Source organism: Anas acuta, chromosome 3, assembly GCF_963932015.1.
Source record: "Anas acuta chromosome 3, bAnaAcu1.1, whole genome shotgun sequence".
Classification (NCBI taxonomy): domain Eukaryota; kingdom Metazoa; phylum Chordata; class Aves; order Anseriformes; family Anatidae; genus Anas; species Anas acuta.
Genome location: NC_088981.1, coordinates 7,212,362 through 7,238,962, shown reverse-complemented (window position 1 = coordinate 7,238,962; position 26,601 = coordinate 7,212,362). Strand labels below are relative to the sequence as shown.

Sequence of the window (26,601 nt, the reverse complement as noted above, 5' to 3'; positions counted from 1 at the left end):
CCAGGCCAGCATCAGGGTGCCTGTTGATGGAAATGGCTGGTCACCACAATCTAACTGTGATAAGCAAGCAACTAAGAAGTCACACTGTTAACAGATCACTTAAGGGATTAAAAATAAATAAACAAAACAAACCACGCTGCAACAGCCAAATAAAATCTGGCTTCTGTACAGTCCTGATATTTACCTGATATACCTTCATTCTCATAACAAATGGAAAACAAATAGCCGCTAGCTCTTTCCTTATTTCCTCATCAAAGGAGTCATTTCCCATCCTGCAGGAACTGGTCGCTGGGCCTGGTTAATCGCATTTGCCCTCCATGACTCTTATCACGTTGTATGCTCCTCTTTTACCAAATTGTGCTGCCTGGCGTTAGAAGGACCATGACAGGACACACCACAAGTACTTCCATGTCCTCTAAAACAAGGTGTTTAATAAACAGCAGAGCTAATTAAACCTCATTTCCTAAAAAAGCCTGGCTCATGTCCTGTTTCCTTTATAGGCAGCTTCCCCTCTGTCATCTATGATGCCTTTAGGTAATGATGAGTTGCATCCATGCTCGTCAGCCAGCCAGCACACTTGTGCTGATGGGTCGCCAGCTGCTGCCAAGCACGGCTTATAACAGGCAGCAAGAACACTTTCTGGACTGCTCTCCTCTCTCCAGATGCCAATTTTCACAAAACTTGTACCAATCTAACATCCTGGAAACATCAACTCTTCAGTGAGATTGATTGGCGAGTTAAAATTTATTAGAGGAGGATTGAAAAGTACATGAATAATCTGATCTCTTAAACATTATGGCTGTAGTGAATCAGGCCAAAAAGGAAAAGCTGCGTATATTATACAAGCAATCAGGAGTTATTTCTTGTGTCTTTATCTCTTCCCACCTCCCCACCCCCTTTTTATTCCTTTACAAGAGATCAGATGTATTACAGCTTAAATTCTGTAATTCTTTGTTGAGGAATCAGAATCTAACTTAATGTTTTCAGTTACTGCTCCTGCTGCAGAAAATATCTTAAATATATGCTCTGCAAGAATTGTGTAACTGCTTTAGCTTGTTAAGACCCCTTGCTCTGAACTTCTCTAAAATACAACAGCAGAGCTGCAGTTGGTTTCATTTGTGAGTGACCTGCAAATCTATACAGTGTCTGTTACAAAAGTTATCTCACTTTATCAGGACAGCAAAGAACATGTTCTTTGGAGGTTTAAAGAACGTTATTTTTGTTAGCTAATCAAGGTCTAGATGTTGAGCTTTAGGCTGTTGTCGTTTAGTGTGTTGTATTTGCAGTGATACTTAAAACTAGCAATAAAAAATGTTTGCTCCTTTTAAGGGGTTGGATGGCAAATCCCATCCCATCCTTCCACTGGACATAGTGAGTTGTAATTGGTATGATTACTTTGTCTAAAGGCTCTTCTTCCATGTAAGGCATTCATAATTTGATCCACTCGTGTGTCACTGCCTGTCCATGGGGCACGTTTACTCACATACAGCACCAAGTTTATGCACCTTTTAGCCTCTGGACCCAAACTGGTGGCTTCTGGCTAGCTTAGACAACTTTGTTCTGACTCCTGTCCTCTTTTACATCATCCTCCATGTGTCCTGTACCATCAATATAAGGCATAACCCCAAATCAAACTTCTCAAAGCTTACATGCATATCTTCTTGAATCAAGCCCCTTCCAGGAAGTATGGGCTTCTTTCCTGATTTTAACCAAATACATTGTGTGCATCATCATTCCCAAAGCAGAATTATGATATCCCATGAGCGTGACTGTCAGTCTCATCTCACTACCTTAGTTCTCTCTGGACATCATCCCAGGCTGCCCGTTACTCTTGACCTACCTCCATTTGGCTAGTATTTATCCCTTCTATGCTTTGTGGCACTAGAGGATATTCCTCTCTCTGATAATAATCCCAATGGAAAATCTGTCTTTGACTTCTGGCAGGCACAGGCTCCTGAAATGGCAGTGACATTCTGTAGCAAAATGTCAGGGTTTGCAGCCATTCTTGGAATAATTTTCAGTGCAAGTTCTGCTCAGAATACAGTAACAAATGGTAATAAAAGCTGAATCAGAGATAATGATGCTCTGCAGTCAGTCAATTCCAAATTCCACTCTGATATGAATGCCACCCAGTGAATGTTCAGATGCCTCACAAGTTTCACATGTGAAATCCAGAGTCTTTCTTGAGTTTGATTTTCATTTAATTCTGCAAATTGCCTGGTTGCTACAAACTGGAATTCACTATTGGACGAGTCCAAGATTTGCAGAGAATGCCATGCCAGAAGGATATGTTGATGAAATGGAGTGGCACAGAAGATTGAATCCTGAGTTAAGACATGGCACGTGACGTAGCAAAGAAGAAATGAGCAAAGAAAACCACTGAGCAGCTTCATTTCTACCTTCCAGTAGTGTAGGCTTCAGAACGCTTTGACTTCCCCTGCAGGGAGCCTGGTCTAACAGCCAGAGCTGCACTGATCATCTCACTGTTCAGAATAAACAAAGTGGTTTCGAAGTCATCAGAGTTCCTCTCCCTGTCTTCATAAGCCCATCTGAAAAACGGGAAGGTTTGTGCCAAGACAGAAAAAAAAAAAAAATCTGTTTAAGTTCTGTTTTTCTGAATAATATGCAAACCTCTTCCCTTTCCTGAAACTCTTGTGTCTTCTATTTGCTATAATTTCAAGCTTTCTTGAAGGTCATGAAATGTGTTTGGCTTCTCAGACCTCTCTTGTGGAGTCTAGCATACACAAAACCATTTGTCCTGTTTTATTAATAAACCACACAAAACAGCCTCCTCCCTCTGAGTTGGATTCTATTTGAAATATGTACTTTCGAGTTTTATTTTGTAAACTGAGTATATAAATATCAGTGGTTGTCGTGTGGAGTGCCTTTGGGATGAAAGGCAAGAACGCAGCTATAATATATCTTAAATGATGAAGTACGTCAGTCTCTGAAGTGCTGTTAGTGTCTAATTGGAACAAAATAGGTCAAAACCTTATTATTTCAACAAAAGTAAAAGGGTGGTACAAGAGCCCTTCATGTGCATGTGGACAGCAGTGAGAGGGCATGAACAAAGAGGAGAGATGAGCAGGTTTGCATGCTGTTTAATGAGGAAAATGCAGTATGTGCATCTTTCTGGCATTACTGGAAAACAACTCATTTTTCTATTGAATTATTTCAAATGACAAAGCAAAATCGTCTTTTACTGTAAGCAGCTGGAATTGTTAACCAGTGTGTGTCACAGCTTTGGTAACAATCGAGAAGCGTGTGAGCTTTTTATCCCATAATCCAGGGTGCTTAGAGGGAGAGAAAGTCTCCTGCAAACCTGAATTGCTGTGCTGACATCTGTAACAAAGCTGGGAAGCTCTCATTTTAAGGCGTCCATGCCTCAAGAAGGGAAAGAAAGATATGTTTCAGTGCTGTTGCTCAGATTTGCTTTATGACGAAGTTTTCACAGAGCCGGGAGATTCCCTTCTGTGCTGATAAATATAGCATTAACCAAAAACCTCTAATGATTCGTCTTATAGAACAGATACACATGACAAGTAATTTGCAAAGGTGGCAGCTGAACCTACGCAAGACAGATGTCTCGGTGCTCGCTGAAAGAACTTCGAGACTGATTTTTGAGAAGAGAAAATATGAAAATATTTCTTACAAAAAAAAAAAAAGACATGCAGCTTTTTGCACTTGATTTGCCAAGGCAATAGATTGCTCTTTGAAAAAAAAAAAAAAAAGTGAAAGACAGGGTGCTTGCTCACCCTGCTTTAGAGAGGGTTGACATATCCTCAGAGGATTAGGCAATCGTTTGTATTATATATAATTATATAAGCAATCTAATATATAATAAATATGAAGATTACAAACTTCTGTGAGTAGGTGTCTTGTCACAGCCTCTGCATGTTTTGAAGTGGCAGAGCGCAAGAAAGATACAGCTAAGCCTTGTAGTTGCCTTCGTTTTGCTGACCCTGTAACATCTCAGGTTGTTCTGTTGACTTTGAGGGGTTTGGGATCAGACCCCTGTTTCCTCACAATAACAAGGTCACCGACTTTCCGTGCGGTGTTTGAAACATGCTCCTGATCTCCACCCAGCAAACTGGGGCTGTTCTCAGTTGTGTCTGCTGCAACTCTCAGCTTGGAAATCCTGCTGCATAATTCCTCCTAAGGTCAGCCTTTCCCTGGGTACTTTCACACTAGGGCGCTTTTTGCAGATTGTTATGGTCAAGTTGTCTGACTCTGTCGTGTCTCCTGGCAAACACAGACAAGATCTCAAAGCTGACTGGTGACAGGTTGGCTTCCGTGGGATGGTTTTGCTTCTGCCATGGCTCAGACCTGATCAGCTCTGAAATGGCAAGTTCTTCCTCATGCTGGCATTAATATCATGTTCGCTTTGGTGGGAGGAGAGGTGGTCAGGGTCTCTTGTGGTGTTCCTTGGGGCTACCAGGGTGCATGAGCCAACTAAAGCTGCTGTCCTTCTTGGCCGACAGTGAAGTCACTCCTGCAAGGCTGGTTGCTGTGCCTGTAAGGGAACGGGAGGCACTTTGAATGAACTTTGATCAGAAACAAGCTTGCGATTCTCCATGTGCATCTTCTAGCTGAAAATAAATACTGGTGCTTCTAGGAAATACATCTCCCTTGTCATGCTCTGCTGAAGACAAATTCATATGAGACCAGAGAAAACAGAAAAAGCTCTACTCAAACTGCTGTACTTCCCCTCTTCTGCAGTTCACTGCCAAGTGCAATAAACCTTGTTTCGGCATAGACTGAAGCATCACAGGCAAAACTTGATTTCATTATTACATTTCATTTGTTTTCTTGGCATTGTCTTGTTCCTGTCAGGCTCCCTGATAATCCATTTTTCTTTTCATTTTGCTGTTTTTTTCCATCCACTTATGTTTACTTAGTGCCCGAATCAATCTCCTGTTACCAGTCATTCATCTCAAACCCTTCCACTTCATAGAGACTACAAATGACTTGGAAAAGTCACTTCTGTTTTATTTTTAAAGGTCATTTGCCAATAACAATGCAACATCAGATCAGGTTTCATACTCGACAGAAATTAGCAAAATAGGTCATTTATCCTCCCGTAGATGAGCTCTACATTTGCGTATTTGGACCTCAGCTTTCCCCTTGGAATCCAGTGAACAATATTTCAAGTGCTCCAAAGGCACTTGGGGCAGCAAATTGTATTGGGAGCCTGATGTTTAGCTGTGTTTCTTCTTTTGGTTTGCTCTTGTTATGATAGCGGACGCATTCTGACAGGATTGTTTTAAATCAGGAAGATCCTCCTAATAGCACCCGACAGTTTAATTGATGCCTTGGCTTTTCTGTTAGTCATTTTTGGCAGCAGCACACCTTCTACTGCACAGTGTCTAATCCGGCACTATTAATATACTAAGCTCAGACGCACATACCTGCAATCTGTTTCAGAAAAGGAAGGTGTATAAATGACCATGCAACAGGATTTCTTTGTGGAGTGGCTATTAGTTACTTCTACAGTCAAGGACTTGCTCTTCCAGTGTACAGGTTGAAAGAATGACAGGAAGAGGTTGGAAGGAAGGGGGCATTAATTACAATAGCATTATACATTTTAATGATCTTTTTGAAGGGTGGCTAGCTTTGGCGGGAAAGATTACATTTTTTATTTTATTTTTTCATGTAAGGAAGGGCCAGAACTTCGAAGCTCAACCCATCTCAGTGACATTTGGCACTGGAGAAGCAGATGAAGAGACGACAAGGCCTACAAACATAATAAAAGTAGATAGCTAAAAGGAAGGGTGAAATCCTACCAATATTAATTCCAGGGACAGACTGGAGAAAAATTTGGCACTTATTGGATATCACAGAATCTCTGCAAACTTTCCCTTCATTCCTCTGCTCTCAGAATCACTTATTTTCTCAGACAGCCTCTTTCCTTTAAAAGATGGGAAATGAACTGCACCAAAATGAAATTTTTCAGTATGACACATTGATTTCTGTAAGTTTTAGTTGGGTTTTAAAATTTTAAAAAAATTTAATAGCCTTTTTGGATGTTGTTCTCTGAATTTTTTTCCTCTTTTTTTTTTTTTTTTTTAAATTTATTTGAAGGGTTTGATAATTGGCTGTGTTCATTTCTTTCTGCTTCTTTTCTCCTTAACCTTATCTCTCGCATCTAATTCGCAGCAGATACCTCTTTTGAAAAGGATTTTTGTTTGTTTGTTTTGCCACCGGATTCAGCAGCAGCAACAGCTCTTGGTTCTTCAGATGATTACCTTGTGGTGTCCCTGACATTTCCTGGCCTTTGTATCAAGTATTTATGCTGTAGATAAACTGCTGTTGCTGGAGTGATAAAAGCATGTTACTGAAAGAGTTTTTTTTGTAGTCTGCTGGGTAATTCTTCTGGCTGCACAGAGAGGATTGTCTTCTTTCATGTGGCCAGCAGGTGAAACCACAGAAATGGCAAACACCGTGGAAAGAGATTTTACAATAAGCACTGCTTGTTCATTGCCCTTCTGGCTGGTTTTATTTCCCCTGTGAGGAAAACAAATCCAAATCTGGAGTGTCTCGTCTCATGGGCAGTTTCAGCTGAGGATACGGAATTAGGGGGTGTTTCTTGGAAATGAGGAAAACAGATACACCAGGAGGGTTGTGCCAGGCCTGCTGGCACTGTGTGGTGATGTCCCATGAGCATTGCTTACCATGAAGCTGCTTTTTATCAAATTCTCTATTTTTTTCTGGAAAAAAAAAATAAATAGTGATGTGAGAAAACTTGAGTAATGCAGCATGTGGTGCCCTAACAGGCGAGCAGGCAACAGTACATGTTTTACCTGACCAAACCTCCTCTTTGCTAGCATCTGTATCAAGGCTGGGCAAAATCCAAGGTGCATATTTCTCCATATTTCTCCATTTGTGTTTGCAGTTCTGGAGGTGGGGGAGGGCTGTGGGCTCTGCTTTTAAATTCACCTGTATTGACCCACATTTCTGTTGGGTTCTTCGTGGATTTTCTTCTGCTTGAGGCTTGTCTCTGCTAGTAATAGGTAAACTTTTGTCGTGGACAGGCCCAAAGAAGAATTTCCTTCCTGTCTTGCTGCTGTTTGGCACACGTACTTTTCTTTTAAAATGTGAGGTCAAGCAGAAATCTTAGGTTTTAATGTCCTTGTAGAACAGTTTGGGGGATTTGAACAAAGCACCTTAGATCAGTAGTAAACCAGCAGAGAAAAGGCATTTCAGAGAGATGGAAACTATTCACAGGCTGGATTTAGTAAGTGGTCTTGTCTGAGAAAACAGTTTCCACAAGTGATGGAATACTTCCCCTTGGACAGTGCTTTAAGCAGGTTTCATGCCATGCAAAATCAGAACACGTAGTGAACAACCACAGATGAGCTGTGGGAGAAATTGAGTGTTTCACTACAATTAAATGAAGCACAGCTCTTTTGACCCACAGCTGAGCTAAAAGTGGCTCTAAGCACTTAGAGGCATTGAATGGTTTGGAGGGGACCTTAAAGATCACTTAATTCTAACCCCCCTGCCATGGGCAGGGACACCTCCCACTAGCTCAGGCTGCCCAAAGCCCCATCCAGCCTGGCCTTGAACACCTCCAGGGATGGGGCATCCACAGCTTCTCTGGGCAGACTGTACAAGTGTCTCACCACCCTCTGAGTGAAGAATTTCTTCCTGATACCCAATCTAGACCCACCCTCTGTTAGATTAAAACCATTCCCCCTTAACAGCTGATGTTTTTCTCAATGTCAGGTGTGCCTTTGTGAGCCAATCCACACCAAATTATTTTCTCCTTGTGTATGCCACAACCAAGTCTACAACTTGGTGGTGTCCTAGAACTTTGTCACCACACATGGAACCAACGGATCCAGGCTTTCTTTGTGGGCTACTGGGTCATGGAAGAAAAAGTGTACCCCATATCAATACCTTCTGGGTTAGCTCTGGCCAATGTCTGTAGGCTGGGTGTTAGCCGAGGGCTGGAGGAGAAGAGGGAATGCAGTGGGTCATATCTTCACACTTCCATAGTTCACACTTGGCTCTCAGAGCCGGGAACCACTTATCTCCTGATGTGGAAGAGAGAAAACCCATAACTGTGATTAGAAAGATGCATACTGTATTGGCAGTAGCAGAGTAAATGAACTCTCTCATTCCTGGCAAGCAGGAGTGCAACAAAATCAGTGCTTTAATAAAGGCAACTTAGTATTTTGCTTTTATTCTTCTTTCTGTCTTTCAGCATATTACAGATAACGAATGGTTATAAACTAAGCTACTCTGCTAAGCAAGCAACTTAGGCTAGTCTTAGGAAGGAGAGATCAATTTATTTCTATTCACAACAGAAAGCAATCTTCTGTTCCCTTAGATCAAGAGCTTCTGGGGGGCAGCATCACCTCATCACTACACATTTCCCTTCTCTGACTGGTATTCAGGATGCAGATCTGCAGCTGTGAAGATACAAGCCTGGGAAACCCACTATCCTGTGATGGATGGACAAGAATAAGTGATAAAGAATAGAAGGAATTCCGCCCCCTCCCTTTTTTTTAAATGTAGTTTATGGCATGTGAAATAGACCAACCCCTATCCATCCAAAGGTTCCCGACTTTCTTATTGTAGTGAAAAACAACATTTATCAGCATGGCTGAGTGTTAGGAAAGTCTATTAATGGAAGCAGTATGAAGCTGGAAGGAGGTGACTTTTAGCAACAATCACATGAAGCTTTTCTTCTATTAAAGCACTGCTTCAGGCAAGAGTGTGCTGCTTGATTAGTTTTTTGGAGAACAGATTTTCATTCATAATGAAAACATACATCTCAGCCACTGTTATTAATGTGCACATGCTCTAAAACAAAAATAGAGAGAATCCGAAGCCAGGAAGCTGTCAGGGCAGCTTAAAACAGTATCAGATCATGACAAGGTGGGCTGTTCAGTCCCACAGCAGTGTTTGTGTACCCTGGGAGGCACGTGCTGCGTGTGAGTCACTGATATCAGCGGAGCAGTCATTCATATAGCAGTCAAATTGGATCCCTGCTTTCTCCCCGTCCAGTGGTCTTGATCCTCGTTTCTAGTGTTTCTTTGCGGTCCTTGGCTTTTGGGATGTTGTGGACAGAGCTGTATGTTGCAAGTTTCTGGGAGCTGGATGCCTGCATCTCATCTGTTTGCTGAACAGGTGAGCGATTTTCCCAGAGCTTGCTTAAATGTGGGGGATCCTTACTGCAGTACCTTGCACAGGGTTAGCCTCTGTTTTGTAGCTTGCACGTGTTTGTTCAGGTGGAATGTGAAATATGAAAGTAAAACAGAGCCCTCCTTCAAACAGTCACTTTGATTAGAAAAGGCTGACTTGAATTTATTTTCCTTTCTTGGAATCATCTGTGGAGCAGAGCGTGGGACAGAGCCAACGAGTCCTGCTGTATGGCATTGTCACTCCTCTGCTCAGCACAAAACACAGCGATTTGCATGTAGGCACGTGTACCATGTGGAGAGGGAAGGAGGTCAACACTGCTGTGTTTGCATGTTGCATGAGCCCTATGGATGCATCAGCTGTGGTGCTGTGTGAAATGACACCAACAGAACCTAGGAACGAGGTGACATTGCCGAGTGTCTTCTGCAGAGGGGACTGTGTGATGGACTTGCTCGTTCATCCCTTGTGGCTGTGAGGATTCCAGGAGAGCTAGAGAGGTTGAAGGGTAAACTCAGACAAAAAGGGGTAAAGGTCGTTTCCAGCAATGAAGGATGAAAACTCTGCCTTATGAGCACTATAGGCTGAAGTGGGATCTTTTGCAGCTGATGGGTGAGCTTGTGTCTGTCCCAGTCTTCACTTCAGATCCTCTTTTCCCTTCTTGGTGTGTTCAGCCATGAGCACAACGCAACCGTTCCAAGTTGCACCATGAAGGGGGTGGCCAAGCATTGGAAAGGGCTGCTCAGGCCGGTGCTGCAGTCCCCATCCCCAGAAGTATTTAAGAGAGCTGCGGATGTGGCACTGAGGTACGTGGTTTAGTGATGGGACTTGGTAGGTCAAATTGGTGATTGGACTTGATCTTGAAGGTCTTTTCCAAATTAGATGATTCTGTGATCCTGTTCTATGAACAGCCAAGCAAGTCATTGCCAGCCCCACACTGAAATAACATCCTTCAAGTGCCCAAGTGTCTGCAGGAGCTCTGAGGCACAAGCTTAAAACTAAGGTCATGGTGAGCCAGGGCTTATGTGGAAGTGGGTGCCCAAAGAAGAAGAGCCAGCATGTCAGTGTGACCTGTCAGAGCCTCCAGCCCTTCTGCCCTCCATGGAAATATGTGCTTTCTAATTAGAGATGCCAGCTTTTAAATTGCTCTGTTGACCACCTGGAATCTGTTATAGCTTCCTTGAGATCAGAGAGATCTGAGTGTTTGCATGGGGGGACCCCAACCACTTCCAAAGGTTCCCCTCTGACCATTTCCCAGCCCGGCTGAGAAAGAAAAAGGACCTCTTCCCTAGGGCTAACAAGGCGACTGCCACACTTATAAAAACAAAGTAATATTTGAATAGCTTTTCCCTTAAAATCATCCAGGTTTTTTCTCTTATAGCATTTCTGCTACCATATGTGCTTTGGGATCAAGTAAATTGGGAATAGTTAAAATTGTTACCAAAAAAAGGCAAATGAACTCTTGAACTTAAAAAAATAAACCCATGAATTACTGTTCTCTTCCCCTGTTTGCATACTTCGCTGCTTTTGGGATTCCTTCTGACATGGAAATTTCTATTATGATTGCAGCCTTGCCAGGAAAACTAAAAGCAGGAAATATGGCTGGATAACTTGTTCGCTGGAGTTTTCCAGGCGAGGAGGTAAAACTACACAAATATCTTAAGGCTCAGACACATTTTGGAGCTAAATTAAGCTGCAGTCCCGCTGCCTAGCTCTGCTCCTATGCTGTGTTTAGTGTGTCTGACAGTCCCCCAAATTTCACGCAAGCTGCAGAATAATTGAGCTTGCTGTTTTTCATGTTTGCCATTTCTCCTGGAGGTACTAGTTCCCGTGCTTGATGTTTTCTCCCTGCTGTAACACTAACTGCTTGACATATTAATAGTGTGTATTTTTTTTATCTGTCAATTTTATAGTGTGCTATGAACCCTAGGAGTGTTTCTATTGCCTATCATTTTCTCCAGAAAATGAGTGATTATTTGTACTTTTTTCTACCATGAGAGTTCAGGTTGGTAGAGACATATTCTGGGACAGCCTGTACATGTAAGCACCATTCACAGGGGTGACAGCTTGCTCAACTATAATTTTGGGACTTTTTCACATACTGAATCCTTTGCTTCAAAGCCATAAGAGTCCCAAGCTGAGGAGAGAGAAGCAGTGCAGCCTCTCATCTATTTTCCAGACTGGTATTTTCACCTAAGCCTACTAATCCAGCTTCAAGTCTGGGTCTTGCCCTCAGATGTGACATGCGTCTGTTCATCACCCAAAACCACATGCATGTGCCTGCATGAGCAAATGAACTAATTACGTAGGAGGTCTGGAAGTGTTTAAACACATGGGGAAGGTTGTTATCTCAAAAGGCAGGCAAAAAGATGCTCTGCTGGAGGGGAAAAAGGATATAAATGGCACAAGCAGAATGGGGTTCAGGAGAGGATTCAATGCCCCAGAGGAACATTAGCTGATTTCCCAATTTCCTTAGAGGCTCTTCAGCTCCTTAAGGATTGTCAGAGCCTCAATGGTTCCCAGCCATCTGGAATGATTTATACCCCATTCCTAGCTCCACAAGGCCATCAGCTCGCTTGCAGCACATTTTAGACTGAGTTGTGGGCAATAGCTGTATCTGGGAGAATGAGGCTCTGGCTTGTGCGGGAGAGGGGACACTTCAGTCTGGTTCTTGCCTGTTTGGGCTCTTCTGGCCTGGATATTCACCCAAAACAAGAACAAAAGCAAAGAGAAATGTTGGCCTCTAACCACAGCCTGCCGCAATGATTACAGAATTGAAAGCTGGAGAGGAGCATTTTGTGAAATCATGCGGAGTTATTAAGGTTCTGTGCTCTTTGGGGTCTTAGAGAAGAACAATCTGTGCAGGACTGGGGAGATTCAGTTTAGAAAAGGGAACAGTGAATAGGAGTATGGTAAAAACCTTACAGTCATAAAAAAAAAAAAAAAAGTCCTTTGCAGAAGGGCAATGAGCTGTTGTCATATCATCTTGGATAGGATGAGATATGAGGAACATCTTTCAGATGTGGCAAAGGATATTGAACCTAGACATTAAGAACTGCTAATATTAGTGAATCAGGTAGATGGAGAAGAAGCAGACCCACTTTGGTACTGGGTTAGCCAAAGGCACTGTAGGACAATTTAGGTTTCGCAGTGAAAAGTACTTGTTGTGCTTAAAGTTCTTCAACATCCCATGGCTCAAAAGCATGATGGAGGGGAAAAAAAAAAAAAAAAAAGTGAATTTTGACTCAAATGTTGTTTTTGTGGCCTTGCTCACCAGATACTATGTTTTGGGGGAGTGCAAAGACCTGGACTATGAAAAAAGGCAATTTAATTTTTAAGGCCTGGGAAAGTTGAATGTATGAGAGCAGCTGCTGAATGTGCTCTTCAGGAGATCAGAGTTAGTGAAAATAAGTTGTTGCTCAAAGGCATTCTTTTAATGTTATAAAAACACCCAAAGTAACTCAAAACCTGAATCCCATCAGTTCTGCACGGCTAGAGCCAAGACAAGGTGGGAAGGAGAGATCTGCTCGGAGAGTCACTATCAGGTGTGCCTGTAGCAGGGTCTCCAGGAGGAGCAAAGTGCTCACATGCATACAGAGAGCCAAGGATGTCTCATCCAGTTAAGGGCTTGTGCGGAACTAAAGCTAGTGTTCACAAAACCAAATCCATGAAAAGGAGAAGTGAGTGACCGGGAGAAAAGCGTGACTTGGAGGAGAGTAGAAGGAAGGAAGTGAAGACACGAGAAAACCCCCACATTCAAGTAAGCTGAATACTTGATTTCAGCTTAGTAACTGAGATACTGGTTTTGATCTGGACTGTTAAAAGTTGCCCCCTGCTTGATTCTGGAGGATTTGGTTTCCTCCTCCTGTCTCCTACATTGGGAGTTATCTGTGCTTTTAAGACATCCGTTGTACAAGGAGCTGATTCAGAGCGCAGACCTGTGGTGTTCCGAGGGGCTTGAACTCAGGGTTGAAATACACACATCAAATTTAATTTCTGTAGTCAAACTGATGCTCTCCAGATCACTAGGCTTAAAATATGGGCTTATGGTTTTCCTCCGATTGAAAATTGAAAGTAAAATGTTTTTGGTGTCTTCCCTTCCCCTCTTCCAAAACATACATCATATATTTAAATATCTGTATCTACAGATGTCCCTATCTATATAGGCATATCATACATGTAGCTACACATGCAAATAACACCTGAATATTCAAGTTGGACACTTCAATGTGAAAAGATGAGAAAAGACAAATGGCAAGATAAAGAAACCAGTGTTGGTTTCATATTTCCAGGCTGCAGGATGTGAAAAGCGATGCCACAGTGTTGGTGGGTACAACAGAAACAGAATTGTACCCAGTAGATTGTACTCAGGGAAACCTTCTGTCAGAGCCTGAGAAATGGTTTCATCTCGACTGCAAAAAGGAATATAGCTTCTGTACAGCGGCACAAAATCTGGGAAATCCATCCTCTGCATTCCTTGTGCTGGGAATTTGGTCCCAAACTGTCACTCAGGAGAAAGTACACCTCTGCTTCTTCATTTGAATTTTTTTTTTATTTTTTTTTTTGCTGGGGGATATGAGAAAGATGATACAGAACACAGCGAGTTGAGTCAAGGAATTAGCACAGTAATAACTTTAGGCATCTGGGGAAGAATCAGCCCATTTGGAGAAAAAGAATACATAAACGTGTACTGGATAACAACACTGGGAAAATAAATTACAAAGAAAAGAGAAGCTGATATAATTGTTGTAAACAAAGCCAAGTATACAATTACAGCTACTCAAGGCTTTTATTATGAGAAAGCCAGTTAATCTAACAAAAGCCTTGCTCAGCTCTTTTTAACAACAAACCCAGAAAAAAATTCTGTGCCAGAGAAGCAAACTGCACAGAGGAATTATGTTTTATCTCCCAGGGAAATTTAGTGAGAGCGCCAGCAGCTAGGGAGACTGGGATTTGAGGGCAGCTACTGGTCAGACTGGGTGTCCGAGCCCAGCTGCAGGAAGGATCCAACCTGCACATTCATATATACGTATATACATGTATATCCTCCTCTGACAGCACCAAGCTTTCATCTTGGCTGGGGCTTCTCTAAAATCTACGTAGTCCCTGCTGAACTTGCTTGAGCTGTTCCTTGATGTCAACCCTTTTATGGGCTGACATGGGGGTGAGTCAACTAAGCAGCATTTTCAAAGCTGGCTGAGGACAATTTGTACGGGACCATGAGTTTGCCCCCTCTTTTAGGTCTGTAGATCCACTTTCTTTTCACACAAGATGCTCCAGGAAGCTGTTGGATGGCTCGTGATTCACATTTTAAGGAAAGCTGAGCAAAACGAGCTCTGGCTCACAGCCAACGATAACTGAGATAAGAAGTAGTAGGAACTCTGAACTTCAATTTGTCAAGGGAAAAAAAAAAACAACACAGTGTAGAGTTCAGTTCTGTGGCTTAGTGAGTGATAACATGATGTCATTTCTGACACTTCCTGCCATTTGGGTAATGAGAAGGACATTTATACTCACCACAGGAACGCAGTTATAGGGTGACTTTCTTTGAGGCTTCATAAAAAAAAAAAAAAAAAAGAAAGAAAGAAAAACAAAACAGATGTTTAAGCAAAAGAAAACTAATTAAAATTAGTGCTGGTTGATGACTTTTAGACAGTGTGTCTACTGTCTGCAAATACTATGGTTCATCAAAACTGAAATTTGGTGTGAAGATGTTCACTGGTCCTTTCACAAAGAAATGCCCTGTGCATCACAGGCAAGCACAAACTTTTCTGAAGTTTCAGCTCACTTGCAGAGTCAGCTTGCAGTTCTGCTACTGGCAACACAGAGCTGCTGCTTTCCTGAAGGCCTCAGAGCAAATATCCAACAAATGGTTTGCCTTCCTCAACATTGCTGCCCCAATGACCAGAAATGTCTCCAAAGCCAGCTTTTCATAAGCCTTGCCACTCTTGAGTGCAGTAGAGCTGAAAAGAGAGGTAGGAAAAAAAATCCAAGTAGAACACACTAGAAAAAAGAAAGGATTAACCAAAAAAAAAAAAAAAAAAAGAGATTCTCCAATCTTCTCTGTCAGAGAACAGACATCTTGATAAATAGATAGGGTCATCCTTTGTCTACTGTGTGCTTTGCTTGTAGGTTGTCTCTGACATATGATTTATCATTAAACACCTGCTGACCGTCCTTGAAGGGAACTCTGTTATTTCAAAAGGCACAGAAACATCCTGCTGAAGTAATCCAGGCTATTCAGCGCAGCCATCTGACTTGCTGAGCTGCATCTCTTGGGACTTTTTGGTGTGAGGCTGTCTCAGTTGCCACTGTGCAGTAAATGCAGCTGCCTGCATTGGACACCTCTCCAGGAGGAAGGTGATGAGCTGCTGCTGGGAAAGATGGTTTTCTGGAGGGTACAGCACCATGATTTTTCCTCGTTGTCTCTGCACAAGTACTTCCCCAGCAGCTCTGAGGGCTCTTGTGTCCTCACAGCTGCATGAGCTCTTGGGAAACTGAACAAGAAGATACCTCTGAAGAGCTTTTGGGAACATCATCTCTAAGCCTTTGTCTGTGTGGCAGGTTGAATGTCGCTTTAGTACATTACCATTACTTCTTTCACACATATGGGGAAGAAAATGGGCAATTTTAATCTGTTTTGTTTTGTTTTCTCCATGTCCAGTGGTTGACAGAACAGAAGACGGCACGTCCAGCCTTCTGCAACCTGTAGAAAAGAAGTCCCATCTCTTCAAAGGTGGCTGAACAGCCCTGCAGGTGTCACACAGAGGCTGCAATGCAGTGTGTGGCTTTCAGGTGACATTAGCAGTGCTTGATCTCTTCCACCTTGTTACTTCGTTTTGATGAATTTATGGGTGGGGTGGTTTTGGCTGGGATAGAGTTATTTTGCTTCATGGAGGCTACTATGGTGCTATGCTTTGGATGTGTGATGAAAGCAGTGTTGATAACACGCTGATGTTTTAGTTATGCTTACAGAGAGCCAAGGACTTTGCTTCTTGTGTTGCCCTGCCAGCAAGGAGGCTGGGGGTGCTCAAGAAGTTGGGAGGGGAAACAGCCAGGACAGCTGACCCAAGTGGATCAAATAGATATCCCATACCATATGGCATCATGAGCAGAGATAAGAACTGGGGGGGAAATAAGCCGGGATTGCCATTGCCTTTGCAAAAGGCCAGAACAGGGTATTTCCAATGACCACGGCCTTATGGCATCAGTTGGCTGGTGGTGGTGAACATTTGCATTTTTTTTCCACATGTATTAGACCGTCTTTATGTCAACCCATGAGTTTCTGACTTTTGCCCTTCCAGTTCTCTTCCCCCATTCCAAGTGGGGCAGTACAAGCGCAATCATGTGGTACTTAGCTGCCGATGGGTTAAGCACAGCAATGGATAAGGTCTTTCATTGTCCTGAAGTTCCACTTGCAAAGATTTTCAGTGGTGAGGTGAAACTGCCCAGACTGCAGTCTACGTGTCCATCAGGAGAGTCTCCTATTATTCTTTTCTTGCCCAAAGTCCTACAAAAACCTGGCGTATGCTTAACTTTCTCCTTGAATACTGAACATTTGCTGCTGAACTTCCCCTGGGGCCTCCCATTCTCCTTGATTTGCAGTCATTTGTGAAGGACTCCTGAATAATTCAACAGTACAAAGCGACTCTCAGTACCCTTGGTTTAGCACTGTCCAAAGAAGAGCCATGCACAACCAGAGGCTCCACCACATCTTCAGCTGTCCCTTCTGAGACTCATAAAACTCCTGGAGCATTTCTTTCTCCATAAAAACAGCTCTGACTCCTATGAACTGCAGGTCTGTTCTGTACCAGGCAAGTAGCTAAATCCCTATAATTTTGGGCAGCTCTCCAAGCCCTTGTCAGACTTCACAGTCAGCAAAGGCAGCCCAGTGCATTGACCTTAAATACACATCCCTGACCATCTTAGATATATGCTTGTATGTGCATATGCATGCCCTGCTGATGAGCACGTTTCCCTGGAAACTCACTTTCCTCATAAAAAGTTCTCAGGGTTAGAGTTAGATATTAGAGGTTAGGGTTACGGTTTTGGTTTAGGAGTTAGGGTCAAGGTTAGTGTTGGGTTAGGGGTTAGGAGTAAGGTTAGGGTTTAGGTTATGGTTAAGGTTAGCTTTAGGGTTAGGGGTTAGGATGTTAGTTAGATTTAGGGTTTAAGGTTAAGTTTAGAGGTTAGGGTTAGGGGTAAGTGTTAGGGTTAGGTTTTGGGTTAGGGACAGTTGTTAGGGGTTAGGATTATGTCTTAGAGTTAGGGTCAGAGGAAAAACAGCTTGGGGAAGATTCAACTAATTTATTGCCAAATAATAACATGCTACAGCAGTGAGAACTAAAAGGAAACTAAAAACATCTTGCCCCTCAACCAAGCTGTTCTACCTCCTCCCCATGAGTGGTGCAGGGGAATGGGAAATGGGGGCTGTGGTCAGTCCCTGACACTTTGTCTCCACTGCTCCTTCACAGTCCCTCTCTGCCCCTGCTCCACGTGGGGTCCCTCCCACGGGATGCCGTCCTTCCTGAATTGATCCTGCAGGGGCTGCCCACAGGCAGCAGCTCTTCACAAACTTCCCCATAATGGGTCTGTACCATTGGGTCCATCCATCAGGAGCAAACTGCACCAGCACGGGTCCCCCATGGGTTGCAGCTCTGGCCTGGGGCCTGCTCCTGCGGGGGCTCTCCATGGGCCGCAGCCTCCTCCAGGCCACATCCACCTGCTCCAGCGGGGGCTCCTCCACCCATGGGGGGGCTGCAGCGTGGAGATCTGCTCCATGGGGGACCCATGGGCTGCAGGGGGACAGCCTGCTCCACCAGGGGCCTCTCCACAGGCCACAGGGGAACTGCTGCTTTGTGCCTGGAGCACCTCCAGCCCTCCTGCTGCACTTCACTCCCCGCCTCCCCACCGGTACCAAATGAAAATTTGGTACCTAAGGAAAAACTGATTTTGCTTTCACCTTTAAAATTCATGATTTGTAGAAGTCTAGAGATGTAGGAAGCATCTAGCAAGATGAGCCTGCTCATCTTACAGAGGAGAATGTAAGAAAGTTTTGTTGTTGTTGTTGTTGTAGTGTTGTTGTTTTTTTTTGTTTTTTTTTTTTAATATATATATATATTTGGTTTTGGGGTGGATAGCTATATACTGTAATGACTTTCTTAGGAGTTTAGATGGTTTCCATCACTTGAAATCTTGGATAGAAGGGCTTGTGAAGTGACATGTTCCAATTCAACAAGACATTTTCAGATTCAATTATATAGCCTTTAGGGGGCTTATAAAAAAGATGGAGTGACTTTTTACACAGTCAGATAGCGATAGGACAAGGGCAATGCTTTTAAAGTAAAAAAGAGGAGAATTGGATTAGATGTTAGGAGGAAAATCTTCATAATAAGGGTGGTGAGGCACTGGCACAGGTTGTCCAGAGAAGCTGTGGATGTCCCATCCCTGGAGGTGTTCAAGGCCAGGCTGGATGGGGCTTTGGGCAGTCAGCGGGGGGGTTTGGAAGCATGTGATCTTTAAGGTCCCTTCCAAGCTGAACCATTCTCTGATTCTATGATAGATGGAAAAGAAAAAATCACTACTGGATGGTTATTGTAAACCCATGTCACTTTTGTGTCTGTGAGCTCTTTGTTAACATGGTAAAGACATATTTTAGGATGGAAAAACCTTTAAAATCATAGGAAGAGGTTGTTGAAGAGAGTAAACCATCAAAGAAATAAATTGTGAATTAAACTGAATTCTGATCATCACTTAGATGATTTGAAGAAAAGGTGCTTGTCAGTTTTGGATAAAGAGGTAAAGATGTTATTTTTTGGATAAAGAGGTAAAGATGTTATTTGAGGGAAATAAAAAGAGACAGTTATTCATAGAGGTACAGACAGAAGTGCTTGTTGCAGAGGACCTGCTTGGAGTAGGACCGTCAGCAAGCACTAGATCAAAGCTGCTATGGTTTTGTCTACCTGAGTCTCTCCAAGAATAGAGATCCCCTGTCTTGCCGATGACTGGGACTTCACCGTCATCCTGGGAAAAAGCCTTCCCCCATGCCCAAGCTGAAATTCCCAGGCTGCAGCTGGGGTTGTTGCCTTAATCAACCTAAACCTGCAGAGTGGAGTTCGGCTCTGTTGTCTTGGTATCTGCCATCCAAGTAGCTGTAGGCTGTGATTAGATAACCCTTTGGCTTCTGCTTTTCCAAATTAATCAGTCTATCACCCTCTACCTTGGCTTATATTTAATGCATGCCAGGCCTGAATCATTTTGGTGATGGCATAAAGATTTAGAAGTGTACCTCACCACTGTGCAGCATCCAGTTGCCAAGTACCGGGTACACAGAGCACACACAAGGTGAGAGGAGCCCAGCACACAAGCCACAAGAACCAGGCACAGGCAGACATGGAGCAGCCCTTCAATCCATGTGTGCACTAAGAAGGTCATTTCAGTGTGCTGTAGGAAATGGTGTTCATTGCCATGAGGTTGGATACAAAAACCTGGACCTACTGGAACTGGTTCTTAAGATCACGGGATCATAGCAACTGGGGATGTGCAAGTGGCATCATGCTTTAGAGCAAGGGCATATGGCATTTAAATTTTACTTTTCAAGAATAAAATGATTTTGCTTGCTGACGTTCTTGGTCAAGCAACTGTGTATTACTGGTGGGCATCACGACCTCAGAATAATTCTGAAATGAGGGCAGCATTTTTGCTGAAGTGGTAATTCAGGCAGACCTCTGATTTCTTTTTTATCCATTCTAGAGTAGCTACGGGTCAGCAGCAATAGACAGAGCTATTTGCATGCATCTTCTCCCCAAGTGTTTTTAAAGCATTACTTGTTATTCAGTTTTGAGTTTATTTTAAGTCAGCAGTTAAGCTTTTTTTTTTTTTTTTTTTTCTTTCCTGGAACAAGAACCATGGAAAAGGTCAACTGCTCTTGAAATTCATGAACTCCTAATCCTTTTAACACCTCATAACCACAGTGCACAGGAGATAGTAGGAGAATCTGGTAAAAACAAATTAGCAAGAAACAATAACAGATTTTTAAAACAGGGCTCTGGTAAGCTGCTTAGAGAAGGACATTTAAAGCTTCTTTTTGAAGTTGTGCATTCATAGGTTTACACACTATTACAAAACTAATCAGGGTTCTGCAATGCTTAATATCACCTTTTGTCATTTTTCATGGCTGCATAGCCTTTTACATGTGTTGCATTCTGTTATTTTTCTTTATAAAGATCTTCGATCTTTTTTTTTTTTTTTTTTTTTTTTTTTTTTTTTATGCAGTGTTTTTCATTCCCTCTCGAGTATTTCAAATTTATTCCATGTTTTATTCACCCACTAGTGAACTTATTTCCTCTGAGAATCCTCTGCATAAAACAAAAAACATTTATTCATTTATCAGAGACAGTCCAGATGTCTCCAGCTAAACTGATGCTGTATTTCGCACAAACCTATAAAAGCTGAGCATTAAAAGATTCCAATCCCCTCCCTCCAAAGGAATTATATTAGCGTCACAACAATTTAACCAGATTTGGATTCTATCTTGTTGTCTTCAGACAACTGTCTTCAGATCAGTGGGCCCAGGAAAAAATTAGATGTTAAGGCACTTGGACTGAGATGTAAGAGCAGCATAAAGGGGTTAGGCACACAGCTCCCATGTCATTATTATTCTATAGGGTCAGGAAAAAGCTGTAGGGTAGGATTTCACTAAAATAAGAAATATTTGGAATATTCTCACTTTCCTTACTATTCTTCATGTCTCTTTCATGTTTTAGGTTAAAAATGCATTGTTTTCATTCTTCATGTCGACACAGATCTCAACATTAAGGCTGTTATATTCTCAAAGAAACAACTTATCTTTTTCCTTTCCTTCAAAACTCTTCAGACTGCAATACATTGTGAAATTAGATTTTGGAATTATCCATATCACTCTGACACTAAGCCTAACATATACATTAAGGTACATTTACACATCAGATTTTCTACCTGCAGCACCAAAATTAACTTCCCACTGCCCCACAGTGATTTCATTCTGATCTTCCCTATTTAGTTTCCATTTCTCATTATACAAATACTTGCTTCCATAAAGATGCCTGTGAGCAAGAAGTATATGGAGCCATGAATCTTAGTTCTGGACAGTGGCCCAATTTACACACATAGATGTTGAAGTGTCATGTTTATGAAACTGTGTAATCAGCAGTAAGTTAAATATACCACTGTTTGTTTGCATAGCTGGGCCTCAGCTTCAACAGGTTCAAAAAACCAGAAGCCTTACAGAAGGCTCCTAAATCAATGTCTACACGCTTATTTTTCAAGTGTCTGCAGCAACATGCACATCCCTGTGGCGTAATTCACTGCTCTGAGTAAATTATGCTCGCAGCATCGCAGTCTGGATGACCTTCACTTTCTCCTTTGCACAGTCAAAAGATGGTGAGTAAGACAAAAGGTGTTGCTCCAGGAGACAAGATGCAGCCTCCAGGCTATGATCCAGCACGCCCCACAGATTCATGACCATGTCTGTCTGCAAATGCAGCAAGAGTTTTGCCAGCCTCATGGGTTTTGCAGCCTTGGTGAGTCTCTCACGTGGGCCTTGAATATTTGCCTCACAGTTCTGGCCATGCTCCATTTACACAGAGTGCAGTGGCACAGCCCCTCTCTTCTTGCAGAGCCCTACAAACAAATCCCTCTCCTGTGGCCCTTGCCGCGTGGGGATGTGGGATGGGAAACTGGGAAACATCTGGGGACTGTGGCCCCAGCTGGCAGTGAAGGCTGAGCTATTTATCGGGACTTTGGGACCAACAAGGCCCCATGAGGGATCATCTTTTGCAGACACGGCCTGTCCTTGAGACTCCTTTCTACCCTACAGCACAGGGTGTGGGCCATGTTGCCCTACGCTTGTATGTCAGAGACATGAGGGCTCCAGCAAGGGGGGCTGGTAGGTTTACTAACGCTAACATCTGCAGATCTCCTTCAGTGGCCAAGAAAAGCCTCAGCTCAGCTAAGCAGCTTTTATTTTTTCACACCTCTCTGCAATACAACAGATTTTAAGAATGTACCTTCGGCACAGCAATGTCTGGGCCTCTCTCCGATGCCTTGAAAGCCGACGCTGCCTGATTTTCAACTGCTGAAAATCAGGCTCATGGATTGTCACAGGCAAACACATCTCTGGCCTGCTCCTGACACAGCCTACGCATTTCAGAGGCAGTGCCTTAATATGCCGGGTTTTAGCATGGTTTCCTAGGAAACAAGGCTTGTATGATCATACTGTCTGTCAGTCAGCTGCACCTCAGAGCACTCGAGTCTCTTGACCAACCTTAGCCAGATTTGGCAGTGGTCTGACAGATACCAAATACCTTGAAATTTTGTGAAACGAGGTAGACAGGGATAGAGCGGCCTTTATTAAGGCACCAGTGTAAGATCAGCCCCTGTGAGACATCAAAGTAGACATAAATTTGGTCTCAGAGACACAGCTGGTCAGGACGTTTTCAGAGGAGCAAAGCCTTTGGAGGCCCATGCCATTTAAGATATGAAACTATGCCTTGTTTTCCCCAAATCAGGTGAGTTAACCCAGAATTAAAAAGGCTACAGCTTTCCAGCTCCAGAGAAGCTGGCATTTTCCTTCACAGACAGTGAGAAGACTTTCTGTACGGCCACTTCCCAGGGAATTACGGACAACTAACCCTGACTGTTAGTTCTCATTCAACGTGGATGGGTTTGCTTTAAAGAATGATGGAAAAAAGCAAAGTTCATTTTTCTTCCTTCTCTTTGCTAGGTGCTAAGACATAAAAATACATTAAGCACATGCCTATACTGCATCTTTCTTTATAAGTTAAGTGATCCTTGTAGAAACTCATTTTAAAAACCAACTGTGGTTCCCAGTTTCTTTTCCATTTTCATTGTTTCTTGTTACAGAAGAGGTGAACTAACTGCTGTTCTGGATAATTCTGTGGCTAACTTTGAAACTCTGTAATACTTATCTCATTTTGTTTTGTCTGGTGCCAGTTAACTGTTAAAAGAATGATTTAGGGTGCGTATTGCTTCTTACGGTTCTCTATCTCCTGTAAAACACCAGATACTCTCTCTGGAGACGAATCATAAAACACTTTTCTCTCCCAGTTTTGCCTTCTGCTTGTGACTGGGAGCAGCACAGCATAACCACGTCTCGCCTGGGTTTGGAGGGCATCTCCTTAGATGCGCATGAGTCACGCAGAGTACAACAGCTCATCGGTTGGACTCTGCAGAGCTGATAAAGGGGGAAAATGTGCTTTAAAAAAATGCCTTAGGAGGGAAAATGTGCTTTAAAAAGATGCCTTAGGAGGGAAAATGTGCCTTAAAAAGATATCTTCGGGGATGTTATTTGTGATCCCAAACTGCTTTGGAAATGGAAAGATTGGGAAACACTACCTCTGTGACTCACAGCGCTTCAAGTCCAGATAACTTCTCTCTTGCTCCTCTGCAGACAAATCTCCAGTCCTTCTGTCTCGTGTACCCAGGACAACATTTTTTCTTAAGAGTGGGAATGGCCACATGAAAAATGAGCTGAAATTCCCACAAAAGTTCCCACAAGCTATCCCACACTGATAGATTTAGGTTAGGAGCATTTTAGGAAAAAAAATAAAAATGACATTTTATTTTTATTTTTCACAGAGAGCAAAACAGTAGAAGAAAATATCAGAGGAAATGCAGGAGTTAGGAGAAAGAAGAGTAGGCCAGAGGTGATACTGCTATCTCCTCCAGCTTACCCCAGCAAAAATGTCACAGGCTTAATTTTGTTGCATGGTTAACAGATAAAATAACTGTGCTGCCGTGCTTTACAGCAATTTTGAATCCCTGTCACAAGCATAGCGCAAAAATACTGCTGACAAGCAAGCTGGGAAGACAGTAAGGAGAGATAGAGACTGTAGAAGACTTCAACTCGTCAAAATTTCCCTGCCACATGGGGAAGCCAGCCCATACAGTTATGTGAAACTCTGCCTAAGACCATGTCTAGGGAAGTTGTTAAGGGTCTAGGTGTGTGTAGCACTCAAATACCTGCTTATCTTGAATTCACCGAATGCTGAGTGTTTGCTTCATTTCTTTGCTGACTCAAAGTCAGAGGCATAAAGGCCAACGGGGCAGTCTGGTCACCCCATTGAACTCTATGAACCCTGAGCTTTTTAAAGTGATGGAAGAATACTATGCCCCTTGTCAATTTGGATGAGTCATTGAAAACTGCTAAAAGCATCAAGAGACAACTGGTGAAAGAGGTATTTTGCCAACAAAATACAACATCATACACAACTTCATGGAGAAAAAATCATATTGTTTATTTATTAGAAATCTTTGTGCAGTTTACCTTCTTTTCTATCAAGTCCAATATTTCATTTAAGGGAGGTTTAAAAGTAGGCGTATAGTAAGCATGCACAGATGTGTCCATTTACATTTTTGTTTGTATGTTTGTACATACGGAAACACGTTTACTGTAATCCCTAAAGAGGGTGTCAAAGTGACTTGATGCCCATATATTTCTACTTGTCTGCTGCTGGTACACGTCAACCTCTGCAATATGGTAGCTGTTCTGAGAAGTGCCCCTGTAAGATAGCAGATAGTCCCACATTTGCATTCCTGGAGATTCAGGTGTGTAAATAACTGTTTTTGTCGTCTCTTAGGGGTAAGCTATGATGTTGGAGGTTTCTTTCCCATGACACATTTTTAAACTGAAAAAATTACTGAATCACCTGGAACTGAAGCAAGAGAACCCACCATTAATGCTGTTTCTGTTCACAGAAGCAGGTATGCATTCAGGTCCATCTGCAGTTGTTTTCAGTTCCAGCAGAAGGTTTTCATGAGGGGAAGATGTGTTTTATTCTTATAACTAGGCACACAAAGCCATCAGTTCCTTACTGTTGACAAAAATTTGCACAATCATAGAAAAAGATGTTGATTTTTTTACTGGAGCAGCAGTTGTGATAAGGAAAGACAGAGGGGGTAATTGGGAAACGGGATCCTAATCTGCATTTTAAAGACACTGAAAAACAGGCTCCGTTTGCAGTCCTTTTCATTGTAGACCCTTTTCTCTTGGCTCTGCAACAACTTTCAAGATGAAGTTTTTATCCAGAAGCTGGTTACTAGGAAAATGTATTCAATAGCATTAACAAGAAGCGAAACTGCCTATCATCTCAAGCACTCTATATTCCAGTAGCACTGCATTCCCTGATAAATATAACCTGACACTTGTGTCCTCTCCTGCCAGATATAAGCAACACACCTGGTGCATACGAGTTGCTCTGGAACATGTCAAACAAATAAAGTTACTTGGAAAAAAGTCCTGTGCTGTGCCTGAGTTACCGTATTGCTGATGTGCAGCGTATACAACCAGCATGAGCTAATGAGCTGGGCTTGGGGTTACAAGAATTTACATATAGCTGCTAATGTGAATAAAAGGTTGGGCAGTTCTCCTTATCAGCTTTTCTGCCCCTCTTTTTTATCCGCGTGCTTTATTTAGATCATGCTGATTTCACAGTCCTGTGGTTGCTAGAAAGGAATAAATCGTTGGAAGTATGATGGCTTTGGGGAAGTATACTTCAGCTTAAACATTTCCCACCTGGATCATTGCGGCAGCTTGTCCTCCTGCTTCATTACCTGGCTACAGCCGGGATTGATTGGCAGGTGACTTACATCCCTCACTCCGTGGGAGTTCAACAAGCCACAGAAATGCTGTGCTGGCCTGCAAGCTTGCAGAGAAGCTGAGCGTGTGCTGCCACTTGTCAGCTTGCTCCTCACAAAGAGGGAGGATGGAGCTGGGAGTGGTGCGGGATGGCCCCGTGCTTGTGCTCGAGGTTGGGCAGAGCAGAACTAAGCTGGGCTGGCTTATGAGGAGAAGCTTCCATGTAGGAAAAAGCTGTGTGCAGGAGGATTTCTCTGCAAGTTTTTGCAGACTTTGAGCTGATTGACTCTCTAATAGGGAACTTCAGTGCTTTGCTTACTTCTTTTCCCAAGAAACCTCTGAAAAATGGGGGAAATGAGAGAGACAGAGAGGAAAACAAAGCTTTTCACTGGCACCTGCTCCATCTGCTTGGAACCCTGTAAAATGACTGAAGGTCCTGGCACATCTGGGCTCTTGTATATCCCATAAAGCTGAGTGCATTTCATTTATGCCACACTTCTGAATGAGCTCACATGCACAACGAGCCATGCTGTCTGCCAGCAGAGGAAATGGAATAAAAGCAGAGCCAGCCAGAACGCCATAAGGGCTGTTCCAAGACCTAGCAGCATACCTGGCTGCATTTTCAGGAGGTTATTTAATCTTCCCACTGTTTTATATTGAAGAGATAATGGTCACAGACAAGAACCACTGATGCTTGTCAGGTCAAGCACTGACGGGAGCGTCTTGTCAGGTCTGGCTGTAGACCAAGATGTGGCTCCCAGGAATTAAGGCCCCCAAACGTCTCATCTGCTCCTTCTGCAGGGCTCCCGTATGCTTCAGCC

The 26,601-nt window shown here is 42.9% G+C and overlaps 1 long non-coding RNA gene across 4 annotated transcripts in view; it reads left to right on the top strand.

Moving 5' to 3' along the window:
• Window positions 1-25,433, top strand: part of LOC137853284 (uncharacterized) — a 49,003-nt gene extending 23,570 nt beyond the window's left edge. The window contains exons 6-9 of one of the 4 annotated variants that reach the window (XR_011094368.1): window positions 10,714-10,784; window positions 15,809-15,939; window positions 21,555-21,704; window positions 23,594-25,433. This is a non-coding gene — a long non-coding RNA (uncharacterized lncRNA). The other 3 variants (XR_011094366.1, XR_011094365.1, XR_011094367.1) reach the window with 3 other exon arrangements.
• Window positions 25,434-26,601: the final 1,168 nt, after the last annotated feature.